The 17,537-nt window shown below is 52.6% G+C and overlaps 1 protein-coding gene across 4 annotated transcripts in view; it reads left to right on the top strand.

Moving 5' to 3' along the window:
* The window catches only part of LINGO1 (leucine rich repeat and Ig domain containing 1), a 515,304-nt gene that overhangs the window by 313,113 nt on the left and 184,654 nt on the right, over positions 1-17,537 (top strand). For all 4 annotated transcript variants that reach the window (XM_089781970.1, XM_089781969.1, XM_089781971.1 and 1 more), the window contains one exon: positions 6,596-6,681. The gene's annotated coding sequence lies outside the window, so the exon portion shown is untranslated. The remainder of the gene's footprint in view (positions 1-6,595; positions 6,682-17,537) is intronic.

Genomic DNA, 17,537 nt, shown 5'->3' on the forward strand with positions numbered 1-17,537 from the left:
AGATCAGACATCCCAAAACCTGAGATATCCTAAAGAAGTGGACAATTCTGATGCTACCTTGGAAAGACAGTACTTTTTTTTGAGAGGAGGGGCTACTTCCATTTCACCTTGGTATCCCCAAAAAACCCCACAGTCTAGCAGCACCCAAAGACAGAGAGCCAAGGAGGGCCTTTCTTTCTTTCTTTCTTTCTTTCTTTCTTTCTTTCTTTCTTTCTTTCTTTCTTTCTTTCTTGTAACTGAAAAGGCAAAGGAAACTCACCCAAATGCATACAAACTAGCTTATGAAAGCACAGGGCAGTGGAAACCCTGGAAATGGAAACTGGCATTGGGCCCACCCTCTGCCAATGGATCTTTTCTCCTTCTGCAGACTGGAAGTCCCCCATGCTGAGCAGAATGGGTGTAGCTCATTCATGTAGTGCTGCAACATCCCCTTTGGCCAATCAGACATTATGGGTTCTTCAGGTCTCTGCCAGAGATGCTGCCACCCCACCCTTGGACCAGCCACGCTTCCACCAGCCTTGAAATGTGGGTTGAACGCACTCGGGATATGTGCACGACCGGAGGTGCCATCCCATTGTGCAGTGCGGAGGATGAAGTTGTGTCTCTTTCTCGGGGAAGAAGATACAATGGCTCTTGCTGGTTTTGTCATGAGAAAATACGAATCGTGCCACATTTTGCACTTGTGGCCTGCCGTCCTGGAGACTGTGGAGAGCTTCTCGGCTGCAGCTTTGGTTGCTAATTTTGTGTTGGTGCATCCTGGCATTTATTGAAACCTGGGGAGCATTTGGTATTGAGGGAAGTGTGAGCGGGGCGGGTCTGTGTGTGCTATTGTGAGATGCTTCCTGTCTGAAGAGCTATACGGTGACAGCTCCCCTCTCCTCACTCACCCACGTGCCTCAGCTAGTGTAGGCTGGAAAGGGAGCCAGTGCATCTGGGAAGGAACTTGCTGCCTCCCTTCTAAGGTGCAGGCGGCTCTCAATTCATTCTGCTGGGGCTCACTAGCACTCCCAAGCTAAGCATGCTCAGGGCTAGCCGGCCATTAGGAGGGCTCCGTGCAGGGTTCGTGATGCTGCAGGTCTGACAGGGTGATTTCTGTTGCTGTCCTTTCCATTCCTTGTCCTTGAATTCAGCACCGATGCACAGAGCTGGATTGACAGTCCTGGGACCTGGAGTCCCCCGGTACGGCACAGGCAGTGACATTGCAGCCCTGCCTCTGAGCTGAGAGGGGTCGTCCGGCTCCAGGCCCATCTACTCCTTGGTCTCACTGCCGAGACAGGCAGCATGTGCTCTAGGAGCCGTGCTGAGACGATCCTCTAGCTCTTGTGTTAACAGCCTCCGATGCTCCTGCCATTTAGTCTCTACAGATCTGAGCTGGATCTGACCCCATTCCCAAGTGGCTTTGGCTGCATTTCATCAGAATTCTGAGCCATATGGTCCCATGTCCAAGCCCTGTGGGATTTTCCAGGTACCTCCGTCTGTTACTGATTAGCTTAAAGGGCAGACTCCTTCCCACCTCACCACTGCCCTTAAAGGCCATATACAATCTCAAGACCCTGTTGCTGGAGGCGTAGCGCACCCCCAAACAATGTTCTCTCTAATTTTTCCATTGATGTGCAGGATAAATTTTGTTCTGTGCACCAAGGCATGTGCAGATGTGCACCACCAGTAGAAACACATGCTGCCAGCTGTGGGCACTCTGCTGATCAGCTGGGTGGTATTTGAATCTCTCCTGGATGGCTGCCCAAGTGCTCAGCTTACAGGGAACACTGGCCCCAACTCCTATTGGTGCTGGAAAACATATCAATACAGATGTCCAGAGGCTTTTTTCACAGCTCCTTTGCACTCAGAGCCTTCCCAAGACTTATCCAGTTGCATCCTGGTTCTATAGAGCCACCATCCAGCACTTTCCTCCTCTGTTCTCCAAATGCTGCTATGCCCACAAGCCTGCTCCAAAGATGCTTTTTAATGAGCCTGCTCCCTGTCTGCATGCCTGATTCTGAGCAATTAAAGCACAAGCTATAATGGGAGTGAAGTGAGGGAGTGTGGGAGGGAAACAACATCTTTGGTTTTGCACAGTGAAAGCAGGGTCTGAATCAATGCTGCCATTACAGCCAGCTGGAATGGGAAAGGAATCCTGAGTGTGGTTATGTTCACTCGGTTTGCTTAGATCTGTTAGGTATTCAACAGTTGTTATGTAAATATAGTTCACGCTGGAATGGGAAAGAAATTCTGGGTGTGATTACGTAAATACAGTTCACTCAGATTGCTTAGGCCTACTGGATATTCAATTGTTAGAATGGTGTTTTGCCTATTGTAACCAATTTGGCTGTTGTGGGGTCACAAACTGGGTTAATCCTAAATACAGGAATTGTAAGATATGACCACCAATTCTTGCAGTTATTGGGAATGCAGAAAAGTCAGACTGGGTTTAACTCAGTTCAAAGGAGAGACACTGTCAGGGTAAAGAATCTCGGATGGATAAGGCCTCCTCTTCCAAACTCTCTGAAGTCAACTTGGGGGAATGGCAGAGCTCTGAACCAGCAGGCTGCATGCCCTCCAGATGTGAGCTGTAAGACTGGTTCAACCTGTTTCTCTTTCTCCCCCATCCCCCACCATTCTAATGATAGAACTAAAACAGACTCCATAAGGAGTTGCTTTATTATTTTAAAATTTTATTCCAGTAGGTGCTGGAATCTTTTGACCAGACTGTGTTGTGGACTGAGAGCTGAAATCACTGAGACGCTGAAATCATTAGCTTTGGCCCAGAGCCAAATCCATCACAAGGCCAGCAGGCAGCCAGTGAAGGCAGCAGGCAGGCTGCTGGTGGGATGGTCAGTGGGAGCAGTGGCGAGCGGCCAACAGGAGTGGCCGGTGGGAGCAGCCAGCAAGCAGCCAGTGACAGCAGCCAGCGGAAGAGGCGGCAGGCAACCGGCAGAAGCAGCATATAGGTGGCATTACCACATGCACAATGAGGGTAGATGTCCTGATGATGTACCTATGAACTCTGTGCACTGACTGGACAGAGCCAAGAGTGGGGTATTGGGGTGAGTGAGCTGGTAGCAGCTGGCAGCCAGAAGGGCCAGGGTCTGTATCTAGGGGGGTTCTTTCAATAATGTAACCAAACTGGCTTGAGCCCCCACCCAGTAAACTGGGAAAATTCCAACCTACCCACTGGGCACCTTTAGAGGCAACTCTTCCCCTCTCGCAAGCACTGAGTCAGAGACAGAAACGGTTTGTTTAATAACAGTGAAATAGCATCACCCTACAGAAACACACATAATTAAAGAAAACCCATAAGCAAGGTACCATCCCTGGAGTCAGCAGGGCAGAGTCTTTTGCTTAAGGATCTTTAGTCCAACCTCTAACTCACGTAGTGTGCCCCCCGCCCCCACTTCAAACACCCCACTCACAGAGTTGTCCAGGCAGTGCAGGCCCAGAGCTGATAGGTCCATCATCATGAGGTCTCCCCTGGTAGAGCATGTGGCAATGCCAACTACGTGCTGCTCCCACTGGCCACCCCACCAGCCGCTCCCTCTGGCTCCTCACCGCTGCTGTAATCTTTGCTCTTTGTTGGACCCAGACCAGGGCTTCCCCAGGCTGAGGTCACAGAGAGCCATTGCTCCTGGCTTTGCTAGTGCACTGAGCCTGCTGACTGGCTCACTTTCCACATTCTGTCCTTCCAACCATCCATCATTTGCTTCTGGAGCCTGATAGCATCACAGGCTGTGTCCAGACTCCATGCCTCCGTTGACGGAGGCATGTAGATTAGCCAGATCGGAAGAGGGAAATGAAGCCGCGATTAAAATAATCGCGGCTTCATTTAAATTTAAATGGCTGCCCCGATCTGCCGATCAGCTGTTTGTCGGCAGATCGGGAGAGTCTGGACGCGATGCCCCGACAAAGAAGCCTTTCTTCATCGACACAGGTAAGCCTGGTTTCACGAGGAGTAACGGTAGTTCGGAATAGGACCCTAGTCCGAACTACCTAGTTCGAGCCCCGTGTAGCCGCGCTACACGGGGTTCGAAGCAGCGGGGATTTAAAAATGGCGGCTCCCCGCTTATGCTAATGAAGCCCGGGAAATTCAAATCCCGGGCTTCATTAGCAAGTGCGGTATGCATACATTACCCCGCTAGTTCGAACTAGCGGGGTAGTGTAGACATACCCTTTCCCTCCATCCCGCATTCTCCCCTCCCTGCTTAAGGACTCAGCTGCTCCTCAGTTTTGCACCTCCCTTCCTGCAGCTTCCTCTTTCCATCACTCTCTCTCCTTCCTCCTTTTGTCCCACCTCTTTCCCCCTTTCTCCTAGCCTGCCTTTCCAAAGGGAAAAACCCAGCCCAGTTTAGCACCACTGGGACTGAAAGTTTATCAACTGTGATTGAAGTATCTGCACTGAGGCCTTGATGTGCCATCTGTGTGTGATTTTGAATTCAGGTTTGCATACTCCCTGTGACTCATGGAGGTTCACACAAGCTGTGTTTCAATTTATATCTCTGTGTCTATATATTTTTAAGGCTGCAGCTAATGTTGATTTAGTAAGTCAAGCACTGGAATTTCATCATGCCAGGGAGAATGCATTAAAGAAGACACTGAGTTTTCCCCTCCCCTTTCTGTCTCATTAACTGTGCTGTTTAATGCCAAATATAGGTCTTGATCTATGGGGTGTATTCCTGCTGTAAGAACTAATTTGGGGAAGATACATAATAAAGGACATTTGCATTGGGGGCGGTTGGAGTTGAGAAGAAGCACTGAGGTTATGGGCAGCTGTTTTCCAAGTGCTCTCACCTTAACGGGTGATGCTTATCAGTTAACTGGTGGAGGCTGGAGCAGCCCCCCCCCCACCTCCCCAGCTGTGGGCAGGGGGCTGCTCCAGCCCTGCAGGGCGTGCTGCAGACAGGGGCTTCTCCAGGGCTGGAGCAGTGTGTGTTTGCAGCAGGCCTGAGTGCCCTCTGGCCCAGCTCTTAATCGTTTAACTGGTTAACCAATTACATGGGATTTCACAACCCTAGTTCAGGCAAGAAGTACCCGGAGCAGTGGCTGGATAAATAGCAGGGAGACAGACCTTCAGAGAAGGGCTCTGGCCCAGTCAGAGACTTGGGTGAAGAGTCTTAATCCTAATTGGGGCTATTCGGGGGAGACACCTTTAAGTTCTGGGCTTGAAAGGCGATGTTGTCACCTGGGTGAGCTGGCAGAGGGCAAGCCAAAGGGAATGGGGTCAGTCCAAGCACTGGTAGGGAGGGAAGGGCACAGAGGCCCCTGGAACCTGTGTGAAAGATTAAATAAAGCAGCCTCACAATTGGATGGGGAAATCTGAGGAGGGGAAACTGAGGCTGGGCAGCTGTGGAGCCGCCCCTGCCAAGAGGGGGTACTATAGAGGTGGCCTCCCCATTACATTTTCCTAAAGCTTATTCTCATTGCACTGAACATTTAGAAGAAACGTATCCAGGCTGCTTTGGTTGGGTTGAGTTCTGGACAGAATTTCAGACTGGCCCAGCTCTGTCCCTGAAGCGCAAGGGGGAGCAGAGCCCAGTGGGTAGAGAGCAAGACCCTCTCTCCCCTAGAGCTGCCTGGGTGCTTGGCTCAGAACCAGCATGGCAGACATCTCTCTTTAGAAATCTGTGTTCTGGCTACAGTGAAGTATCCGGCTTTGTGTCCAGGGAGCTCCAACGGTTCCAGTTCGTGGGGCTTCCAGGCCAGCTTTTTACCTGGCGGTGTCCCATTGGTTCGTGTCTCCCAACTTAGGGTTCAAGCAAACTCAAAAGTGTAAAGCCACATTCAGTGGCTGAGGTTAACCTGCTTTCAGTGCAAACTCCTATGTGGGCCTGTTTGCTGGGATGGCCAGAGGGGCGTCGGGGAGCGGAACTGCCTCGTGTCCATGATGGTGCTCGTAGGCAGGCAAATGTTGGATGGTTTGGGGGATTTTGCAAAGGACTAAAACAAAGCTCCCTTAGCTCTGTTTGCAAGCTCCCCTGACACCGTAGCTAGCTGAGCAGAGAGGGTACCCTCCGTGCACCAGTGTTTTCTATGGGAAAGGAGGCCTTGATGTTTCCAAGAGGCTTCACGCATGCTCATGGTCCCTGCTGGAAGGACAGTTCTCACTGTTTACACACAGTGAAACCTGGACTAGAAATTGCCCTTATTGGACAATTGCCTATCTGAAGCAACTGCCCCAAAATATGCTGGACTACACGTGTCCCAGATATAACTAAGGGGACTTGGCCCACCTGAGTACTATTCTGCTCCACCTGGATTAGGAAATGACTTCTGGCTGCTTTTTGGAGCACTCACTTAAGACAGCCCCAGCTGCAATATATTGGCCATTTTTCTCCTCGCTCAGCTCCCTGATCCCGTGTCTTTCTGTGTCTCCGTTTTCCTTCCCATGCAGCCCTATTTATAGCTTTCAAATACCAGCCCGAGTGAGGCTTCTGCTCAGTTTAACTCATGTTTGGGGAGTGGAGGAGAAAGTTATCTGAACCCCTTTTAACTTTTCTGGTGCTTAACTTCCCAGTCTAATGTCCCGGGGACAGCAGAAACAGAGTGTCTCTCTCCACTGGTCAATGCGAGGCAAGCCTTGACTGTGATCTCATTTCCTTCTCAGTGCATGACTGGAACGCAAAGGAGAAGACGACGCCCACTGAGCTTCCGGCAGCCAATCGGCCTGCATCCTGACGCCATCTGATTTGGGTAAGTGAGGGGTTGCCCCCGAGAAAGGCATTTGATGCTTTTGTGTGGCAGAATGGATGATGCTCAATGATCTGCTGCTACATACAAACATAGGCTTGTCTGTGTTGCCGGGAGAAAGTCCTTTCTGCCATCAGGACCTAATTACTCGAGAGCTGAGGAGGTGTAGAATTCTTCAGGAAGAATGGGTGACGTCCCATCCTGGTGGCTGAGGGTGGGAAGAGACGCCTCGTACATTTCACCATACATGGAGGAGGTTTCTGGGAAGATGTTGCTATGGTTAGTTGAGATGGATCTCCAGTGTGTCTGATATATCTGGACAACTCCTTGAGAAATGCCGTCATCGCAATCTGGTTAGATTACATGTGGGAAGGGGGCGGCCTTTCTAATGGTAAGGAGAGTGAAGCACTGGACTAGGTTACCAAGGCAGGTTGTGGAATCCCCATCGCTAGAAGTTTCTAACAGGTTAGACAAACACCTGTCAGAAGGAAGGTGTAATCAGTCCTACCTCAGGGAGCTGGGCTGGTTGATTTTTGAGGTTCTTTCTAGCTCTGTCTTTTCATGATTCTCTCTATCATCTGTAGGATATTCCTCCATCCTTAAAAAAAGTCGGTTTTCTATAAGGTTTATATTATGTTGATTGCAGACAGAAATGGCTGATCACTGACTAAGTGTAGATCCCCCTCCTCTCTAATGCAGGGGGTGTTGGCCAGACAAGCTCTTAATTCTGTCTGAGGGCGAGCAACAGTGCCCACAAACGACTGTGCTTTGTGAGATGTCTCTATTACAGTCACACGACGTCTTGCTCCGCTCTATGACGACTCAACCTACTTCCCAGCTCTCTCTCTAGGACAGCTGAAAGAGACAGGAGCAGGTTTTGGCTTGTACTATACACACAAAATCCTAGACTAAAATCTGTGAGCTGTCAGTTTGATACAGGCAATGCGTGAGACAGCAAACATCAGAGCTGACTGGTCTGAAGCAATTTCCCAGCACAACAGTCCTCCGGAGAGAACAAAGAGATCTTTCAATGCAGAATGGAATTTAGTTTCCTAATGAAAAAAAAAACCGGATGATTCAGGCATCTCCTTTCACAGAGCTGGGGAAAGAAATAATTCCGGTTGGTTCTGCACTAATCTGGTGCGAGTGGGGGGTGGGGGTGGATGTGCTCTGATCTGGGGCCACTTTTGAAGGCGGAGCGGTAGTTGTACCGTGAGTTAGTCCGTGGGGAACAGTCTGCTCAGAACTCCTGTGGAAGGGGCCCTGTGTTGCTAACCTGACCTGGCCGGCCGGCAGCCTCATTCCTTTGGGTCTGTTTTTTATTCCTCCCCCCCACCATGTTCTTTGCTCGGAGCAAAGGGAGGTCTTCATGGATCCACCCACTGCAGGCAAAATGGAGACACGTCCTCCTGCTCCACCTCCACTGTATAATCATGTGGATAGCAACAATGGGCATCGAGTGGCTCCGGGCTGCCTTGGACGTTTCCTCCTTCATCATCTATGCTGCGGTAGCGTTGTGAATCCGGGGGCTGTATAAGCCCATAGAAAGGGACATACCCTGCTAAAAGAGGCAACATAGGCAATATTATCAGCCATATTCTACGTGGGGGGGAGGGGAATGAAGGGGGGTTTCAGAGAGGTTAAAATTCCTCCATTCCATTGAATTCAGTAGGAGCTGGGGAGCCAATGTCTGAGCTATACGGATCGGTGGTTCTCAGCCAGGGACCCACAGGCCTCTAGTGATCCACTCAGCACACCGCTGCGACCCATGGGATGTCCTTAGGGCTATACAGGTAGCTGCATATGAGGCCTATAATGGCGAATAGAGGGAGAACCATGGGGACAGATTAAAGGATTTACTGAAGGTCTGTGGGAGAGTTGGGAATTTAACTCACATGCCCACGTTCCAGTTGAGAGTCTTACCCATAAGCCCTTGCCATGTGCTCTGCTTTCTCTCTCTTTGGACTACGATGTGGCCTGTGGCCTGGACTGACCTAAAACTTGGGGCTCTTCTCTTTGTGTGGTGGAGAGGGAGTGAGCTGGCAAATACATGTTCTTGTGTAAACTGCCTGGGTAGGCAGGGAGATGGTTGTTTGTCTGGACAGGGGAAACAAAAGCCTCTTTGGGGACCATTTTCGTGGCACAGGGCAGGGACCGACCAGTCTGGTCGTGCTTAGTCACCAGTCCCATGGGTGCTCTTTTCTACGTTGAACCTGTCACGTGGCTGCGAGCTGCAAACTATATTCCACATCAAGATGCTGGGACAAAGAGAAATGATCAGCCATCGCCCTCGCGCTTCGTCCTATGAGAATGTTAACAGAAAGCTGATTACTGGGATCACTTACCAGCAGGCACGTGCATTTACCACTCCCAGACCACAAGACGTGCCATGGCCTTGGCATCGTGCCCAGCATTTAAGGGGAACTTCACAATGGAAGGGGTTGAGGGAGAGGGAGAAGAGCCATTCGCCAGTGCAGGGGGAGCAAACCATGAGGATGGGCCAGCAGGGTTGGCCTGGCGTATGGCAGTCGTTGTATTTTATCATACTGGTGACATAGGATATGGGCATTCGCACCTACTTTCTTTCCCTCCTCTGCCCAAGCCAGTGTGGGGACATAGATGTGCCGGGGCAGGCACCAGAAAGCAGGCTGGGTGATTCAGTTGCTGGAACTCCTGGCTTTCACCCTGTGCTCCCAAATGGGTTTTTAAAAGTAATGCTCATAGACTTTAAGGTCAGAAGGGACCATTATGATCATCTAGTCTGACCCCCTGCACAGTGCAGGCCACAGAATCTCGCCCACCCCTCTTAGAATAATCCTCTCACCTATGTCTCAGATATTGAAGCCTTCAAATACTTTGAAGGCCCCAACATGCAGAGAGTCCTTCAGCTGTGATCTGTGCCCAATGCTACAGAGGAAGGCGAAAAACCTCCAGGGCCTCTGTCAATCTACCCTGGAGGAAAATTCCTTCCTGACCCCAAATATGGCAATCAGCTAAACCCTGAGCATGTGGGCAAGACTCACCAGCCAGACACCCAGAAAGTTCCCTATAGCAACTCCTATCATCCCTCCATTGACCTATTTCCAACTGGTAATGAATGGTCAATTAGTTACCAAGATCATGTTATTTCATCCAACCATCCCCTTATCATAGAATCATAGAACTGGAAGAGACCTCAGAAGGTCGTCAAGTCCAGCCCTCCGCTCTAGGCAGGACCAATCCCATCTAAATCAACCCGGCCAGGGCTTTGTCAAGCCGAGACTTAAACACCTCTAGGGATGGAGACTCCACTACTTCCCTAGGGAACCCATTCCAATGCTTCACTACCCTCCTAGTAAAATAGTTTTTCCTAATATCCAATCTGGACCTCTCCCACCACAACTTGAGACCATTGCTCCTTGTTCTGCCATCTGTCACTACTGAGAACAGCCTCTCTCCATCCTCTTTGGAACCTCCCTTCAGGAAGTTGAAGGCTGCTATCAAGTCCCCCCTCACTCTTCGCTTCTGCAGACTAAACAGACCCAAGTCCCTCAGCCTCTCCTCGTAGGTCATATGCTCCAGACCCCTAATCATTTTGGTTGCCCTCCGCTGGACCCTCTCCAATGTGTCCGCATCCTTTTTGTAGTGGGGGGCCCAGAACTGGACACAGTACTCCAGATGTGGCCTCACCAAAGCCGAATAAAGGGGAATAATGACATCTCTGGATCTGCTGGCAATGCTCCTCTTAATGCATCCTAATATGCCATTAGCCTTCTTGGCTACAAGGGCACACTGTTGACTCATATCTAGCTTCTCATCCACTGTAATCCCCAGGTCCTTTTCTGCAGAACTACTACTTAACCGGTTGGTCCCCAGCCTGTAACTATGCTTGGGATTCTTCCGTCCCAAGTGCAGGACTCTACACTTGTCTTTGTTGAATCTCATGAGATTTCTAGTGGCCCAATCCTCCAATTTGTCTAAGTCACTCTGGACCCTATCTCTGCCCTTAAGCGTAGCTACCTCTCCCCCTAGCTTAGTGTCATCTGCAAACTTGCTGAGGGTGCAATCTATCCCCTCATCCAGGTCATTAATAAAGATATTGAACAAAACCGGTCCTAGAACCGAACCTTGGGGCACTCCACTAGAAACCGACCGCCATCCTGACATTGAACCGTTGATCACTACCCGCTGGGCCCGGCCTTCTAGCCATCTTTCTATCCATCTTACCGTCCATTTATCCAATCCACATTCCCTTAACTTGCTGGCAAGAATATTGTGGGAGACCGTATCAAAAGCCTTGCTAAAGTCAATGCTAGAAATACATATTTGGCTTCTTTGAACTGGGGTGTGATTTACAGGGACCTTTCCCTTTATTAGTAGTGGTAATAGTATGGTAGAGTCCCCAAAGCCAACCTCCCTGTTGTTCTAGGCCCTGCACAAGATCAACACAAACAGCCCCTGCACCTCAGTCTGCTCTGCACATGTGGCACCTTGTATCCATAGAATCCCAGGGCTGGAAGAGACCTCAGGAGTCATCAAGTCCAGCCCCCTGCCCAAGGCAGGACCAATCCCAACTAAATCAACTCAGGCAGGGCTTGATCAAGCTGGGACTTAAACACCTCTAGGGATGGAGATTCCACCCCCTCCATAGGGAACCCATCCCAGTGCTTCATCACCCCTGTTCCTCCCCCTCCACAGCGTTGCCAGATCCAGCAGTGATAGCACAAGCCATAGGATATTTGGTGTTTTTCATAAGGCCCCAGCTCCTGGATTCATGGGATTACGCGAGAATTGTGGCTTCTGTTGTTTAAAAACAAATCAAAAAAAGAAGTTCCCAGCCTTGCGTCTGTGGTGGAAAGGCTGTCAGCGCGAACTGGGCTCTCCTGAAAGGCTGTGGGCCCAGAAGGCAAAGTGTTTGCTTTCTCTAAAGCTCATGATTTGGGGGTGCCTGGCTCACGCGTTTGGAGGCTGGCACTTGGAACCTGGTCTCCCATCTGTCCGAGCTCTGCCTGGGGGTGGGCTGGTCTCTGCCATGCTGTTTGGACAGCTCCAGCGGCAGGTGATATCCAGCCATTGGCCCTCCTGTTACCAAACCCTTCTGAAAATCAGCCCCAGAGACCACACCAGTGCTCAGACTGCTGCCCTCCGCTCCTTTTACCCGCATGCCAACTGACGTCCGAAGGTGAGTGACACGTGCAGCCAGCCATCCTCTTGCCCAGAGGCATGTATGTTTGATCACACACTGCCCCCAGCCTGCTACTGCTGCTGCCCAGCTGAACGATTACCCCTCTCCATGCCCCAGGCTCATGTTGCATTTCACTCCTCAGCACTGTCAGAGCTGCCTACAGGCTGGACACAGCAGCAGTGCCCTGCTATGGCCCCTCCCTCTCCTAGCCCAGCTTGGACGGGAGGGGAGGTGTCTGGACAGGGGGCCTCAGAGCCCAGCCCTCAGCTGGGGTGATTTTGCTCAGCCGTGCTAATGGAGTCGGGCTATGCTGGTTCACACCAGCTGAGTATCTGGCTCTCAAATGTCAAAGGTGGCCGAGGCTCTCAAAGCATCCATGTATTAGGCCCTTCTCTCCGCCCAGGCAGGTGGGGGAGATCCTCCCTGGAGAGACAGGGAAAGTGAGGCAAGGAGCCAGGCAGTGACTTGCCCAGGGACTCATGATTAGGTCTCCCCCTTGCTCCCATCCTGGGGCCCCTTCCTCCCTGCTCTTCCCTCTCCCAGCAACTCTTATTCCACTTGGCTGTCGTGACGGGGGAAGGTGGCGCTGGCTTCCCCATCTCCGCTCCCTGCCCATCAGGAGATTCATGGCTGGGGCCGAGGGCCCAGCGCCTTGCCAGGCTGCTATCACCAGCGTCAGGAAATGGCCAGAGTGGAGGGTGGTTGTTGATCAGAGAAGAGGCTGCAGAGCCCTGGTGACTCTCTGTAACCAGTCCTAAGAATCCCCATGTGTCCCTGGTCATCCGCTCCCTGTCTGCTTCCATCCTCTTCTGCTCCAGCTAAGCCCTCTGCTCCCTGCTCTCTGCCCTCTCGGCCTCAGTCTGCCTGAGGCAGGGTGCCTGTGGGAGGCCCAACCCCGGGAGGGCCGCGGGGCGAATAGCATGCCAGGGTGAGAGGCCGGGGGAGTAAACGGGATGTGGAAGAGGACTAGAAGTGGGAACGAGGGATGAGGTAGAGACCTTGGCACGACACCGCGCCAGGAGGATCAAAGGCGAGGGAGGGGGAGCGCCGGCTCTTCTACAGAAACACGTCTGTCCGGGATCGCACACCCCTGCGCAGGTCAGCACTTTACTTGAGAGAGAACAATAGAAGTTGTCAGGCAGAGTAAACATTCCAGCCACCAATAACTTCATTTTGCTGAACAGTCTGCTCGCTCGGTGAGGAAAATCAATGAGCGCGAACCCAATCTCCATGCCTGGCAGGAGACGCCAGCCAGAGCCCAGCCCTCCCCTCCGGGTGCCAGGCACCCCGTCCGACTGAGGCGGGGGGATTTGGCCCAGAGGGGAGGGGTCCCCCGGAGAAGGGGCAGAGTGCGGGAGCGGGGACTTTGGAAAACGATATGCTTGGGGGATGGGAAGGACCTTCCTTAATAGAAGCACTGAGGGCCGTGAGGAAACTTCCGGAATGTTCTGGAGCAGGGGAGGGGAATGAGGGAAGGAGGAAGGAGGGGGACATAGTTGGAGGGGGGCAGCGATAGGCTCACCCCAGCTCCACAGCGGGGGCTTAAAAGGAAGCAGGCAGCTTCTTTATACAAGCAGTTGTACTCTTCATTATTGCTCCTATCACAGTGGTGCCGACCCTCGACCCTCGGCTATGCCCTGTGTAGCGAGAGGCAGTCCCTGCCCGCAAGACAAAGGATGGGAGGGGCAGTGAGTCAGGCCTTGCACCCCCCCGGCACTCGGGGCAGACGGTGCTGTCGCTCCCGCGGGAACAGAAGCCAAAGCTCGGGGTGGCACAACACACCAGGGTGATGGCCGGAGGCGACCTTGGGAGGAGTTAGCTCTGCAGCGACAACAAGCCCTCAGCTGTGGTCCCTCTGCCGGAGCCCCGGTTCCCAGAGCCCGCTCTAGTGCCCAGTGCACTAGTCCTTCCTGCCTCCCTTTCCCCCCTTCCATTTCATCCCCGACCCCACGAGACCCAGCTCCCCACCTTCTCCCCAACCTCCCAGAAAGACCCTAGCTTGAATTTCTTGCCTCTTACTTTTCTCTGTCCCACACCACCATCTAGGTCAAACCAGCAACAGACATGGACATGAGCAGACTTTTTTAGTATCACATTAGCAAAAATAAATATTAATAGTCCTAAATGCTAATAGGCAGGTGAGAGAGACGGGCCGCACGGTCTGATCATTGCATTGTGTATGCAGCGCCTGTCCCGCAGCATGAAGGTGAGGCCCCGTGCTGCTCAGGTGTCTGGGAGCTAACAGGATTAGGAGCACTGCTCAAAGACCCTGTGTGTATAGGGACCGGATCCGGAGGGATTAGCATTCGCTTCCATGGGAGATTTTTGAGCCAGATGCCCTGCGTGACCCTGCCTGGTGCTGCAGTTTCAGAACAACTGAGAAACGTGCTGCTCTGAAAAATGCCAGCTGTGCTATGGCTGCTGAGCAGGATTGCCGGCTGCCTCTGCCCTCCTCCCACCCCATGCAACGTGGGGATGGCCTGTGGGGTGTCAGATGTCTGGCTTCCCTTCCCATTTAGGTTAAAGGGGCTTAAAATAGGTGCCTAAGATACCAGTCCATAGCCACACGCCACATTTGAACATGGTGGGCCAGATCCTTGTACCTTGGCTGACTTCCACTACCTGAGGACCTGGCTCAGCAGCCTGCGCTGCTGTGTGCCTCAGTTTCCCCAGCAATGCCATGAAGATCACTACATTCCCTGCCCAGATGGGATGTTGTGGGGCTTCTGGCAAGCGGCTAGAGGGCTGTGTACGTCTGACACTCAGGAAGCCCCCTTGCTGAATGCTCATAAGCACTATGCTGTGCTCGGTGCCACGGTGTAGGAGGCTGGGACTGCAGAGGAGCATGCTGCTCTTGGAGGGGTAGCTTGTGGCTTACAAGGTGCACCGCTGAGTCGCCTAGGGCAGGAGCAAGGGCGAGGGCGAGGCTGCTCTGGGAGCTCCGGGACAGTGACTCGTCATGTGTGTGAAGAGCATCGGACACAGTGGGGCTCTGTTCCCAGACGGGGCGCCCGAGGTGCTTCTGCAATGAGATCAGCGCTGCCCCTGGTGAGATGGCAGGGGACACACAGTCTCCTCCAGGGCTGTCCCATGCCCAGGGCTTGGGCTGCTCCGAATGGAGCGGGTTCTTCTCCCTAGTGCGCTGGCCTCCCTACAAGGGCCAGAGTGGCGTGTAGGGCAACGGCTGGGCCTCCCCAAGCCCCTGGAGAGCATAGGAAACCTGATCCAGAGCCTGGGGACATTGGTGGGTGATTTTCCAGCGACTAGGATGGACTTTGGGGCAGCTCCCGGGCACTGGGATGGCTGTTCTGGGGGCGCTTTGCACTGCTCTCCATTGGGGAATAGCCCTGAAGTGCGGGGGTATTGCCAAGCATCCTGAGCCGCCCTCCTTGCCCTGACTCTCGGCTGTTCCCCCCTTCCCCCCCCGGTCTCCCTCCACTCCCAAGCCTCTCACCCAGCCTGCCCCACTCCTCCCTGGCTCACTGAGCAGCCCGCCCCTCTGATCAGCCCAGGGTGGCGGTGCCTCTGTCCAAGACGGGATCCTCTCTGGTGATAGGAGCTCTGCATCTCCTGCCCCCTCACTGCGGGACCCCTGCACTCCGCTCTGCAGGGAGCGCCCCAGAGCATTCGAGCCAGGATCCAGCAGAGTCTGCCCGAGAGCAGAGTGACTGATGCCATTTAAAAGGGGAGCAAACGTCTCAGATGCCCCCATCCGATTTGCAAGGCATCTTGCTTTGGAGCTGATTTAGGGGCAGATCCAGCCATGCTGACTGCCCAGCACACGGGCAGCTGCCTACAAAGCCGCTGCCTTCCGGCCTCCTTTCTGCTCCCACTGCGACACCCCCCCGGCCCCGTGCCCCCCGACTGCTGTGGGACAGGGTCTGTGCTCCCTGTTCCTCACACTGGTAGTGGGGGGATGGCTCAGGGCCTTCCATGGGACCGGAAGAAAGGAGGAAAAGAATGGGCAAAAACCTGCCTTAACCCTTCTTATTTCCTCTCCCATCCCAGACAGCTAAGGGACTATCAGGCTCCCAGGGTGTGTCCCCTTGGTGCCCCACCACGCTGCCCCTGCATGGCTTTTCCCCAACTGGTTTGGAGTCCAGGTGGGGAGACAATAACTCTCAGGCCCCCGTGACTCAGAGATTTGGGTTAAACATAGACAAGAAGCCACTGGAGGTTTCCCCGGCCTTTGGACAGCGACTTCCCGACACAGACTGGGAGATGGTATCTCGCACATGTAGCTCGGGACGTCACATTAGAGTTAAACGAGGGGAAAAACCAGGGTGGAAAAGGGAGCGAGCGAGACGAGGCTGCGCTGCAGTTGATTCCTTTTGGTTTATGCTCCAATACTTTATGGTTAATTACACCCTGACATGCACAAAGGGGAAAAAAGGATTTTAAAAAAGCTTTTAAAAAAATTACCTTCCATGCAATATTCAGGACATGCTGCTCCTTAAAAAAAAACAAAAAAACAAACGGGCATAATTACTTCTGCCAGGCTTTTTCCAAGTCTCCGGATTTCCTTGCAGTTGAGAGAGGCAGCACAAAGGTTTGTCCTCCTTAATACAGAGAGATACTGCAGTGGGAGTGGTCCTAGTGCTTAGGAGAGGAGTTACCACATTAGCATAACTTAAATGGGGGAGAAGTTGGTGCCAGCACTCTCCTCTCCGTGGTGTCTGGGAGTCTGGGTTGCAGTGTGGCTGGAGGGGGAGTTTAGCTGTGCAAAGGATTCTTACCAGCTGAGTGCACTAGGGTCTGCACTGACAGTGTCCAGCCATGTAGCCACGGTGTGTGGTGAGGCCTGTGGTGAGAAGTCACCAGCGTTGTGTCCTGACAGGTCTCTTGCTCAGTCCTATGATGGCCACTCGGCTGCATGCGCAAGCTCCCTGTGTGCAGCACTGACTCTGTGCAGTAGCCAGCACAGCAGACTGTGAGAGAACCCTCAAAGGCCACAAAATCAGATAAGGGATGACGGCACCAGGCCAGGCTCTTTGTCAAACTTAGCTCAGTCTCCAGCTCCCTGGACCAGATGTCTACAGCTCTGCTTGTGCATGAGTGCCCTGACAATGGGCTCCGCTCAGTCCGTGGCAGGATTTCCCACTGTCCTCTTGGCTGGACCAAGACAGCCCCTCTGAGGCACATCTTCATACACAGGCTACAGACAAGTTACACACCGCTCCTGTGAGATCAGGGCGCCACCCTCTGACGTGCCTAGGTACCACCTCGTATGTGGCGGTTTGATCAAAACATCACGACCCTGTTCTGAACCCGGGTCTGTGTGTTCCTGTTATCCATGGGGGCGTGTCGGTACCACGAGGTGTTCTGGTATCACCTTTCGGAACCACGTTCACAACTTGTGCCTAGTACCTCTTAGGTCTCTGTTTCTGCAATACCAGCCCTGTTCCTGCCAGATTCTGTGAGCAGGGCATGTTTTTTGCTCCCCTGTGCTTTATATTAGCAAAGACTTAACTTTTGCATAGGCCTGACGCCTCACACCGCTCCTGTGATACATGGGCTTGTGTTCTTACTGGAGGGATACATAGTGGGAGAGCTGCAGGACACAGAGCTTACATTACTGAGCACTAAGGACTTATTTTTCTATTAGAAAACACGTGATATCTAATTGCAGACCAACTGCCGGCAGAACCCCTGTGTTCCCAGACCCTGTTAATAGCCGAAGGGCCACTACTGTGGT

Source organism: Pelodiscus sinensis, chromosome 14 (assembly GCF_052426305.1).
Source record: "Pelodiscus sinensis isolate ZL-2025 chromosome 14, ASM5242630v1, whole genome shotgun sequence".
NCBI classification, from domain to species: domain Eukaryota; kingdom Metazoa; phylum Chordata; order Testudines; family Trionychidae; genus Pelodiscus; species Pelodiscus sinensis.